Source organism: Crocuta crocuta, unplaced genomic scaffold (genome assembly GCF_008692635.1).
Source record: "Crocuta crocuta isolate KB4526 unplaced genomic scaffold, BGI_CrCroc_1.0 scaffold489, whole genome shotgun sequence".
Taxonomy (NCBI): domain Eukaryota; kingdom Metazoa; phylum Chordata; class Mammalia; order Carnivora; family Hyaenidae; genus Crocuta; species Crocuta crocuta.
This window is the reverse complement of record NW_027531874.1, coordinates 99528-112333: the sequence shown is the minus strand read 5'-3', so window position 1 is coordinate 112333 and position 12806 is coordinate 99528. Positions and strand designations below refer to the sequence as shown.

General features: G+C 39.2%; 1 protein-coding gene across 2 annotated transcripts in view; it reads right to left on the bottom strand.

The window, feature by feature from the left end:
• Window positions 1–3730, bottom strand: part of IL5RA (interleukin 5 receptor subunit alpha) — a 35794-nt gene extending 32064 nt beyond the window's left edge. The window contains exons 1-2 of one of the 2 annotated variants that reach the window (XM_077772917.1): window positions 3596–3730; window positions 2209–2350 (exon numbers count right to left, since the gene is read on the bottom strand). The gene's annotated coding sequence lies outside the window, so the exon portion shown is untranslated. The remainder of the gene's footprint in view (window positions 1–2208; window positions 2351–3595) is intronic. The other variant, XM_077772918.1, reaches the window with a different exon arrangement.
• Between the last annotated feature and the right edge of the window lie 9076 nt (window positions 3731–12806).

Genomic DNA, 12806 nt, shown 5'->3' with positions numbered 1-12806 from the left:
AATATCACAATATAGAAGACAGAGACAATACAAATCATTCAATTTCTTTTTCAAATTTAAGTATTGCTAATCAGAATTACGCTACTTGTGTGAAAAATAATTTCTTTTACTCTGATTCCATACTGGGCAGAAACAAAATTTTTAAAATGGCAATGACCATAAAAGCAGGTTTTTTAATACTTTGAAATTTTTTAACAATTAAGAATGTTAAGGAGTTAAAGGGAAGCATTAGCAATTTACTGAACCTGAGAAGCAAAGACGCAAAACTAAAACCAAAAAAAAAAAAAAAAAAAAAAAAAAAAAAAACCTTTAACAAATAACACTGCTCTCCAACTTGAGAAGGTCATGTCTTTGAAATGTCAGCATTTCCTGAAATGATATCATATATGCTCTAACTTTGCACTAATTGTCATTAATAGGAATTCTAGGTTAGAAAAAAAATGCGAAATTGGTATTCCCTAGTGATTTTTACTGACAAAGTAAATAGTAGGTTGTAACCAAACAGCTATATTTGTCCTTCTCAGTTAAATAATTGACGTGATGAAACTGTTGAATACCTAAGTGGGGAGATAATTGAATATTTTACATAACCAAGCACCTCCTCTTTGAATTTGTTGTGTATTGATTGTATAGCTACTGAAAATAGAATTATTTTTCATATTTGGTCACTCACAAGTTTTTCAATGCTAACTTTTTTGCTATAAGACAGCCGTGTGCTTATTTTCATATCTCATTGTGGTATTTTCTATTCAAGGAGGTGATGCTTTTGAAGGGAAATCAATGGTCCTATAGACAACACAAGATACTCCAATAAAAGTCTAAATATTAAGGAGAATGACAATTTTTTTGTGAGCCAGATTAAGTTCCCCTGAAGACTGGGTATTACTGGAGCTGCAACTGATGCATATTTTCCGCAATCCTGTGCATTCTCTGTGCCTTGAAAGCTCTTCCAGCTTTTGTCCATGGCCCCTGAGTATTTCTGGTCCCAGGCATAGCAATTACCCTTTCTGGAAAAACAACCCACATCTCTCTGGGCCATGTCTTTAATCCAAAGATACTTTGTTCAATAGATGTCAACTGGGCAACATTTCATTGTGCAAGAAAGAGCTACATCTTAGCTTAAAAATACATCAAGATGGCAATATGATCAACTATTTCTCATGGCTGCCAATTAAAATCCACAAGAATGCTATGAAGTTGTTAAAATAAGATTCAGATTAAGCAGAAGGAAGAAGACATGGGTTGCCTGCCTACAGTTCTTAGACATACAAGCTCAGCCTTGTAGAGATATCATAGGCTGTCACATATTCGTGTGACATTTCATCGAGTCAATCTAAAATTCCTCGAGTCCTCTCTAAGAATTTGGCTTCCGGTAAGTGTTAGATTCTTTGAAATTTGGAAGAAAGCAGGAGTACAACCTCTCGCACTATAGATGTTTCCAGAGAGTTGAGTAAAGTTTTGGCAATTGGCAATGGATTTCCCCAGTGTTCCTAAGAATTGGTCAAATTCTACTGAAGTTCAGACTTAAAAATACTTTCCCCTCTTTTTTTCTTTTCAACTTTTTTTTTTTTTGCCTGGGGCATTTGTCTTATAACCAAAGTTATATATGCAACCTTGTTTTTAGAGCATTTTTGAGTCAGTTGTGGTGACATCTAATTCCAAACTCAACCTCAGTGCACAGAAATTGAAGAGCAACTGAGAGGATTCATGCTCTGTTAGGCTCTTAAAAGTAAAGAGTTGACCTTGTACTTCCTCTTTTTTTCCTGTACAGTGTAATCAGCAATAAAATTGATTGAGGGAGGAAGAATAAATACATAAACCAAGGTGTAAAATGCAAATGACACCTTTAGCCCTTAGGTATATTGCATTATCCTCCCCCCCACCCCGCCCAAAGAAAAACTGTGGAGGCTTCCTAAAAATATAAATGAGTTATAAGGATTCTGTATAATGCATGCAATTTTTCCCTAGTATTCCTGGATTTGGGTTAATTGTCTGAAGTAGTCATAAAATGTAGCTCACAGGTTCAAATTGTTGCCCTACCCAGACATAAATGATCTTCTGCCAATGGTGTTGCCAAAATGAGCAGATGGAAAATGAAGTTAGAAGGACTTGGCTGCTAATCTCCCAAAGTGGCTCAATGTCTGCCATATAATCGAACGTGGTGCGATTTGTCATCCCGCCTCCAGGATCCCCTATTCCCGGGCTTACCTGCCTCTGGCGATCCTCTTTTCTCCAAGGACCATGCTCAAAAGGAGAGGGTCAAGGCCAGGTCCATCCTAGCTGTGTTCGGCTGCAGCCCCAGCACCTAGCACAGTGTCAGACACAGGGCAGATGCTAAAAGTGCCTGGCCCTGTATAGAATAGACGCAAATTAATACACTAGCCCCACCAGGTCAAGCCCTGTAGGGTAAAACCTATAGCATGCGGGCGAAACAGACCAGAGCACGGCAGGCTGGGAGCCTGCAACAAGCCTGGTCTGTTTGCAGGAAGGTGTGATACATTTGGTACCTTGCCTAAAAATTTCCCTAAGCAGCATTTTAAGTACCGAAAACAAATGAGGTGATTTGATGTTCAAATGTTTACTATGTTTTGAAATGCAGACTGTTCACCAATAGCTACATACATTAATATATTTTTCAATAACTATGAAGGGGGACATAACCTTTCCTACAAAATAAAAACTGTACCAGCCAATGACATTTTTGGCATGATAATTCATTAAATTGCGTATCAAACACGTTGATCAGTAATGACTATGAAAGCAGTCACTTTTCATATGTTTATGAATGTTCGGTTTGTGGGGTATTGAAGTATTTTGATTTTTTCTCTCTCCGTTTTATTAAATTTTCCCTTCAATCCATTTCTTCTGTGTGTGTGTGTGTGTGTGTGTGTGTGTACATATACATGTTTGTTACTTTGGGTGAATAATTAACAAAACCAAGTGAGATATTTCAGCTATTTAGATATCAGCTATTTCAAATTTTTGTACATTTTATATCAAGTCAAACAGTCTTCAAAATCCCAGAACCCACAGGAGACACAAAAGGCAGATGCCTTCAACTAGATACAATGCGATCTCCTTTTTGTGGTGGTTCCTTCATCTGTAGCTTTCTGAATTTATTCTGAAATGTCCTCACCAAGATATTTAATTTAAAAATCCTATGCCCTCTAAACTCATGTATTTTCTAAGAACTCTTGGCAGAGTATATATTTTCATTGTAATCCCTACAGTATTAGCAGCAGTGGCAAACAAGTCCCCTATATAAGCATCAACAAAACCGTAGGCGTTTTGATAATATGACTCACCTTGCCACGGATTTGCCCTCCCAGCTACTTAGCTGATATACAAGAATAAAATGCTGTACCCAGAATCGATATGACCTGCCTTATAGATACTGTGTATAGCACCATTATTAGTTCCATGTCTGCTAATTATAGTTATAAGGGTTTTGTTTCCCCTTTTTATTTAAAAAGTTGCCCTATATTTATAAATCATTATTACTTTTCTTATCCCCCTCCCCTCATCCCTGTTTAATGAAATTATTAGGAGGTGGAGCACAGGGTTGTCTTAGAGCGGGGAAAAGGCATTTACTCACTTTGCAATGAATCAGCCTTGGATCCCCACTTGCTGAGAAGTGCGGTGGCCATGCCATCAGACGCAGCTGCAAAGGCATTGAAAATGAATCTTATCTCTGGCTGCACTTTTTGACTTAGAGGCGGTTCTTCTTTATTGTTTCATCATCAACAGCTGTAATGGTTACAAACTCACAGGCAGTTGGCTTTACAAAGTGAGGGCGACAAGGCTCTTAGTATATATCCAGGAGCATTTGTAAGAGCAATTAGGGGGCCAGCCCTAGAGGAAACTCCCAAGTGAATGAAATGAAAGAATCTCTCTTGTGCCGATAGCCGCTATCTGATAACGGTCTCCTCTGCGTTTTCATTCTCTTTTGAGGTGTTTAGCTCTGTTCAGGAACTGAAATGAACATTTATTCCCAGGGGGTGAGGTAACCAAGTTTTCTGTGGGCTCTGTCAAGCACTGCATTCCTAGGATCTTTATGTGCTTCATTCAGCGAAGGTATGTGTTGCTGATACACAACACGGGGCACAGGACATAACAAAGAATGGCGCCCAAGGAACAGGTCTCTCTGCGTGCTGAGCGTTAGCCTTTCCCTGCTTTGCTAGCCGGCCCTGCACCCACCAGTACATATGTGTGCTAGGGAAGGGCAGGGAGAGTTTCTGGGTGTCCTAAACTGCTGGCAGCTGAACAAATGATGACAGAGGTAGTGTGAGTCCGTGACAAGGCCCGGGACCTTCTCTCTTCTGTCTCCCCCCGGTTCCCAGCAGAGCACCTAGCTGTCCTCGGCATGCTTTAAGTAAACTTGGTTGGTTTTTTTTTGTTGTTTTCTTTTCTTTGTTCCATTTCTGTCCAGGAATTTTGAGGTTACTGACTAGCAAAACTAAAAAAAAAAAAAAAAATTGTGTCCCAGGGTGTCAATGGATAAGAAAAGCACTTATCGTGTGAAGCATCTGGGCCAGATACTAGTCGGTGCCTTTGTAAGGGGACCTCCAGTCTTAGCCCAAGGAGCTGAGTGATGACGGCCTGTGGAAAGCCAGTGCAGGGAGAGTGGGAAACAATTTGGCGACTGTGAGGTGAGATCAATTCCGTTTGCAGGGTGGGGAACCACAAGTTCTCTGAAGGAGCCTTCCCAGGAGGCTCAGCACATGTAATGAGTAAGGGGGTAGTGACTGGGCTTCTTAAAGTGTCTGGTGTAGCAGTTCCCAAAATGAAACTAGACCAATCATTATTGGATGACCTAAAAATGTGATTTCTTCTGGGGAAAGGGAAAGTGGCCGAAGGAATGGAGAGAGATCCACTTATTTGCTAAGAGGCCCCCAGAAAAGTTGAGGTGGAGTTATCCACCTCAGACCTACTCTTTGATGTCCCACACATCTAATTTTAGGTGTAGCATACTCTAGAAACCCTAAAAATAGTTATTAATCATTGTGAAGGCCATGGTTTCCGGCCTCAAAGTCTGCTTTCACGTTGTATTTCTTATATTCATTTATTCAAGAAGTATTTCTTGAATGCAGCGGTTGCAGGAAGCTTTGCCTCAGTACCCAGGATTCGTTGTCTTCGGCTTCGAAAAATGAAGAGGTGGATACAGAATAAAATGAGCAGCAGGCAAAAGTTTATTACAGTATAAGATCAGAAAGGAAGAAGAGTATGAAAGAAAGCTCTCCCTATGGAGAGGGGGTGTTTGAAAGTGAAAAGTGAATGCCTGACTATAGGAAGGGACTCTGTTTTATAGGGTTTGGGTCGGGACCCACTCCTTCCCCTTTGTTCCTTCTCAGGCTCTCTCCCCTTATTGGCGGGGTAACTCCAAATGCCTACTCATTCCTTTTTGATTGGCTCATTTCCGTTGTATGAGGGCTGGTCTATGGCCATACTGGTCCTTGTGGGTCATATATTATATTTTTAGTCAGGTTTTTTGTTAAATTCCTGAGGGAAATCTGAAGGGCGTAGGTGGTATCTTGTTACACTGTTAAAAGGAACCTTATAACTGAAGGTGTTTGCTTGAGTTCAGATGTTCCCAGTAGAAGTGTTTTAAAGGAAGTGCTTTCCCCACCGAGGCACCTTGAAGCCCTACCATCTGCATTTCTGCCTGTTGTTCCCTATCATACGGCTACGCACAGTTCCAGACACTGTTAAGGATATAAAGAAAATTAGACCTGGCTTCTACCCTCCATACCATCTTCTCAGATATATGATCCTTTATCAACTCTACCAATGATCATTTTTAAAATGTGTTCACATTTTGTCTCCATGTCCTATTTCCCCTTTAGCCTGAAGGAAAGTGAGGGCTTTGTATAGTTTCCTTTTTGTGGCAACAGTTTTTTTCCTTAAAATAAACTGTAAACGTCCAAAAATGGAATAATGGAACATGCTGGTAGAATTCCCCCAAATTGTTTTTTTATTTTTGATTTTTAAGTAAAATCCAATCTGTATTCTTTTATTATTTCATTTTTTTAACGTTTATTTATTTTTTTTTTTGAGAGACACAGCATGGGCAGAGGACGGGCAAGAGAGAGAGGGAGACACAGAATCTGAAGAAGGCTCCAGGCTCTGAGGCGTCAGCAGAGAGCCCAACACAGGGCTCAAACTCATAAAACCATGAGACCAGGACCTGTGCCAAAGTTGGACACCCAACCAACTGAGCCACCCATGCTCCTCTGTCTATATTATTTTAGAAGAAAAAGAACCTGGGTTTAGCCAAATAGTATAGGTGAAAATATAAACAGGATAACAGGAACTCAAGATTCAGTGGCCCCACCTAGGACCACTGTTACGGAAGCTTGTGGAAGGTATCTATTCCTAGGAATCCATTCCATGGAAATAATGTGAAATGTAGACCAGATTTATATAAGAGAAAAGTGAAATTCATTGTAGCTTTACTTGTAATGGGAAAGTAATACAAGGATGAGAGATAACTTTCAAAGGTTGAAGTATGTAGATATGAAGTATTTATTGGTAACTCTTAATATAGGGTATTATGGAAAAAATGTTAAAAACAATAGGAGAGCAAGTATACACAGATAGATAGATTTCTTTTTCATGATCTCATTTTTGATCAGAAGACCAAACTGATAGGAGTGGTTATCTCTAAGCGGTATGTTATTAGTTAGCTATTGCTACAGAACAGCCACCCACAAACACCGCAGTAGTAAACATTGATAAGCATTTGTTTCTTGCCCAAGTGGCTGACTTTTGATGAGAGCCTGGCTAAATTTGGCCGGGCTCCAGATCACAGAGTGGGGTCAGGAGTGTTCGAAGCATCTGTCATTCACTGGGAACCAGTGGCTACCCAAGGCAGATTCTTCTTACGGGTGATAAGAAAAGTGCAAGAGGGCACAACCAAGTGCACAAGTCTGTTTCAAATATCTGCTAATGTCACATTCACTGGCATCCCGAGTCAGAGCAGAATACATGGCCACACCCAGGGTCAAAAGGACTCATCCCACAGTACACCCCACCCACGTGATAAGGCCATGATAAGGGTGTGGATGTATACAGCTGCTAGCCAGCAGCGAAGAATGGGAACCAATGATGGGGTGCCTGGGTGACTCAATTGGTTAAGCTGCCAACTTTTGATCAGGTCATGATCTCATGGTTCATAAGATTGAGCCCCACATTGGACTCTGTGCTGACAGTGGAGAGCCTGCTTGGGATATTCTCCCTCCCTTTCTCTCTCCTCTCTCTCTCTCTCTCTGTTCTGCCCTGCCTTTCCCTGGTGCTCTCTCAAAATAAATAAGTACACTTTATTTTTTTAAAAAAATGAATTGGAACCAATGTTTTATCTACTGTAGTGGGATGAACCAGTCCTTTAGTTTTCTTCTTATGCTCATACAAATATTTTATTCTGTATAAATGCAGGAGAATAAAGTATTAGAGACATGCAGGTCAGTGGAATGGAACTGAGAGTCCAAAAATAAGCTCTCACATTTATGATTGATTGATTCTTGACAGGGAAACGAAAATAATTCAATGGGGAAAGGAACAGTCTTCTTAACAAATGATGTGTAAATATGCAAAAGAATGATGTTTAAGCCCTACCTCATACCATGTACAAAAATTAATTCCAAAGAAATCAAATACTTAAAAGTGAAAACTAAAACTATACAATTCTTAGAAGAAGACATAGGCATAAATCTTAGTAACCACACATACGGCAGTGATTCCTTAAACATGACCCAGAATCACAAGCAATGAAAGGTAGATAGATTGGACTTCAGCAAAATTACAAGTTTTTATCCTGGAAAGGACACCATAATGAAAAGACAATCCACTGATTGGGAGAAAATATTTACAAATTATATATCTGGTAAGGAATTTATAACCAGAAAAAAATATGAGGAAATCTTCCAACTCAACAACGAAAAGACAAATACCCCAATGAAACAATGGACAAAGGATCTGAGTGAATAGGTCTCCAAAGCAAATGTACCAATAACCACCATAAACATGAAAAGCTGTTCAACATCATCCATCAGGAAAATGCAAGCCAAATCCACAAGGAGATACCTCTTCACATCCACAAGGATGGTTAAAATAATAATAAAAAATAATAATAGTGTTGTTTGGGGACGAGAAAACAGAACCCTCACAGACCACTGGTGGGAACGCAAAAAGGTACAGACACGTTGGAAAAGTCAGGCAGTTCCTCAGACAGCTGAACATAGAGTTGAACATATGACTTCACTCAGAGTAAATACCTGAAAGTGTTGAAAACTGAGATCCCAAGATCTCAAAAATTTGTGTGTGAATGTTCATAGTGTGATTCATAATAGCCAAAAAGTTGAAATAACACAAATGTCTGTCAAGCAGTGGTTAAGGATATATGGTATATCCATCCAGTGGAATGTTACTAAGCAATGAAAACAAATGAAGTACTGATATATGCTGGAACACGGCTGATCCTTGAAAACCTGACGCTAAGTGAAAGAAGCCAGTTCATAAAAGACCAAATGTTATATTGTTCCAATTATATGAAATGACTAGAATAGGCAAATTTATAGAGAGAGGAAGTAGATTAGTGATCACCTAGGGCTGGATAGGTGGAATGTGTGCAAAATAGGAAGTGACTACCAGTGGCTGTGGGGCTTCTTAGGGGGTAAGGGAAATATCCGCAATTGATTTGATGATGGCTAACTCTTTGAATAAGCTAAAGACCACTGAATTACATACTTTATATAGGTGAAGTTTATGACCTGTGAATACATCTCAGTAAAACTGTTTTTAAAAAATGCCCTAACAAGATTTACATAGAATCCTAGATAGGTATTAGAACAATTCCAGCGTGAAACCAATCTGTAGATTTACCATGTATTGCTAAAATTCATGGCATTTCCTTGTTGAATAAAAACTCTCAATGGCTTAAGCATCTTGAATTGTTAGTAACTAGTTCTTCTTTTTCTTTTTATTATTGCTTTTATTGCTTTTTCACTTATATTGAGATGTAACTGACACATAACATTATATAAGTTTGTGTATACAACGTAAGGATTTGTTGTGAGTACATATTGCAAAATAATTTTGCAGGGACCAATTCTTTTCTTGCAAAGCCAGGTATAGGAAATCAACCAAAATATGGAAACAAATGAGTCATACAATTAAGCTTACTTTATTAATGGAAATTACTACTCACTTTCAGTCAGGAGATAACCTACTGCATGCCTGGGGCTGTCAGGTGCTTTATTCATATTATCATATCATAGCCCTATAAACTTATGTTACAGATGAATCAACTCAGAGAATTTAGCACAGCTCCATTGTGATGCTCCCTACAGTCACATTGCCTATAATGGCAACACTTTAGTTGTGAAATTGTCATAATTATTTTAAAAGAAACAATATAACAATAAGGACTAAATATCTTACTTGGTCCAAGGGCAAGGAACAGATTCCTCTTGAGAAATTTCCAATTATTTTAGGTTAAGTCTAAACATCATTTCCTATGGGAACTCCTCTTTGACTTGACTCTCTCTCTCCCTCAAGTGTTCATTCAACAGCTAAGTCTATTTTATTTCTATACGATACTGAAAGTATTCAGTACATATATATATATATATATATATATAAAGTTTATATCTTTGTCTCCAACACTAGATGTGAGGACAGGCCTTAACTTGATCTAGCTTGGTTTTGTCAGAATTCATCAGAGTATCCAGTTTTAAGGAAAGAAGAGGGAGTTTGTTTTGTTACAATAGGAAATTCCGTGTGATTTTATATTTGAAGGTAGAAGTGAAACGAGAACATCCTAAGGAAGCTGGTTTAGACTCTTCTTGGTTCTGATCTGAGGCTGTTGATAAGTCAGAATTTTGAAGGTGATTATTCTCAGTCTTTACCCTTGGGCCTCTGTTCTTTTAACTATTATTGAAGTCCCATCTTTTAAAATTAATGACCCGGTATGAAATTTCAGAACAGCTAAAATTGATTTGTCTATTTACTTACCTCCTTTAAATGTAAAATAAAATTGCATTTGTGTGTAAAATCCCCGAGCACCAATGAAAATGGCGATTCTACATTTTCTGAGAAATCTCTTTATTTGTCCTCTGGGAGATCTTAAACTTTAGTTGGCTTCTATTAAACTTTTATGAGAACAAAACGAGTGAATGACTTTTCCTTCAAAGAGGTACTTTCTGTTGTTTCAAAGTAAGAACACAGTCTTAAAACAGAACATGTCTTCTAAACAAATTACTCAGTGTTGCTCCCCCCCAAAAAAGGGGGGTGGGGTGGGGGAGGAGTGTGAGGAGATAACCAGCATCACTCCCAAATTGCATCATCTTAAAATTAGGTCAAAACTTTGTTATTTATTTATTTATTTACATCCACATTAGTTAGCATAGAATCCGGTGGGGTTTTGTCTGACTTGTCTGAATATTGCCTCAAATATCTTCCTCAAGGGGCCTAAAATGCTATCATAAATTATTATCTTTATGTGAAGCATTATTCTCCTTTCACTGTCCTGTTTCAAAATGCAAATACTCCTCGGAGCAGTGATGTATTAAGGACACTGATGCCATATGTCTTGGAGCTGGGTGCTGGCAGGTGGGGTGAGGAGCTCTGACCTCAGGGTTATCGCTCTGCTATTTAATGGTTTTTAACCTCAGCTCAGCCATGTTTTGTTTAACTGATGTCAAATCCTCTGCCTAAAACCAGAAATGGGAACGAACAGAGCAGGTAGTCAACATATTAAGGTCAACACAGTTAATGTCCCAGGTTGACCGGCCAGTTATTTTGTTCTGGCTTTGAAGATGGAGGGAGGGCAACACTTGAAGCTGGAAAGGAGCAAAACAAAAGCACATTCTTTCCATGTCTCCAGAAGCAGTGCAGCCCTGTGGACCCATTTTGGACTTGTGACCTCCAGAACTGGGAGACAAAAAATTTTTGCCCCAGGCCCTTCCAACCCATTTTCCATGCTGCTGTCAGAGTAATCACATGACAACACAGCACGTTTATGAAAACTCCTGCTTAAAATCCTTTAATGTCTTTATATCACCATTAAAATGAAGTCCAAGTGTCATCCTGTGAAGGGCCCAGCCCTGCATGATCTGGTCCCACCTGCCTCTCCAGCTCCACCAGAGTACACCACCAGTGATTCTGAGTCAGAATGTCTGAGTTGAATTCTACTTGTACTCCTCACTACCTGTGTGACCTTAGAGTAACTTCTCCGTGCCTCTATTCCTCACTAGATGTTCCTGAGGATTAGTAAGCTAATACAATGCCTGCTACTGTTCTAAGCATAGTATAAATTACTAGGTAGTGTCATCATCACTATGAGCATTCACACATGCCATTGGCACATAGTAGGCCCTAAATAAACATTGAATGAATGAATGCAGTGTGACATTCACAGGTGTTTCATATACTCTGTTATTTCTATGATTTACAGAGATAATTCAGTTTTTTTAACTTAATGTTTACTTATTTTTGACACAGAGGCAGAGACAGAGACAGAGTGTGAACAGGGGAGGGGCAGAGAGAGAGGGAGACACAGAATCCAAAGCAGAGCCTGACATGGGGCTCAAACTCATGAGCGGGGAGAAGCTTAAGTCTAAAAGTATATACAGACTACGTAGTATACACAGTAAGTCTAAAGTGCTTTTATCTAATTTTCTTTATTTTTAATAATCTATTGCCTTTTTAAGACGTTTATTTATTTATTTTGAGAGAGAGAATATGTGCATGCATGAGCAGGGGAGGGACAGAGAGGGAGAGAGGATCCCAAGCAGGCTTAGCGAGGAGCCCAGTGTGGGGCTTGATCCCACCTGCCATATTCACTTTTGGGTAGGTAATATACACGAAGAATACTTCCTGTGGGATTTTTGTGTCGTAAACATCAGTTCCTTCAGTTGCTGTGCCGGTGAAGTTGTATTTCCCTTAGGATGGATCTGTATTAAGAGATAATAGTAAACATCTTATATGCAGGGGAGAGGATGTTTGGATTGCCTTGGTTGTCCTCACCATTGTCCTGGAGTGCGGTGTTGAGGGGGCATTCCGTCTACAGAGTTCTCTTCTGCTTTTGTTTAATGACCTCAAAGTTCTTCATTCTATGTTCATATGTAAATGCTTTAAGAGTTGAACTTTGAGTATTTCTTGAGAGGCTATAGTATGTTTTTTTAAACTTTCATGTTCTAGTTTTTGGCTAATATATGGAAAGAAAATAGTTTGGTCAGGTTTTTTGAGGCATAATTTACATATAGGAAATTTTACCCTTTTTTCATGTACTGTTTCCATGTTTTCACAGAGACAGTCAGGCAGTCACCACTATTATCAAGATATATAACCATTCCATCACTGCCCCGCCCTCCCCACCAATTCATTCATGCCACTTTGTTGTGAACCCCTCCTTCCATCTCCAGTTCCTTGAAGCAAATGGTCTATTCTCTGTCTCTCTGGTTTTGCCTTTTTCGGGATGTCATATGAATAGCATCATTATGTAGCCTCCTGAGTCTGGTTTTCTTGATTTTAGATTTATTTATTTATTCTTTTATTAAATTTTGTTAATATTTATATTTATTTCTGAGAGACACACAAACAGTGTGAGCAGGGGAGGGTCAGAGAGAGAGGGAGACACAGAATCTGAAACAGGCTCCAGGCTCTGAGCTAGCTGTCAGCACAGAGCCCAACGCAGGGCTCGAACCCACAAACCGTGAGATCATGACCTGAGCCCAAGTCGGGCACTTACGTGACTGAGCCACCCAGGCACCCCTCTTGATTTTAGATTTACATATATTGTCATATATATA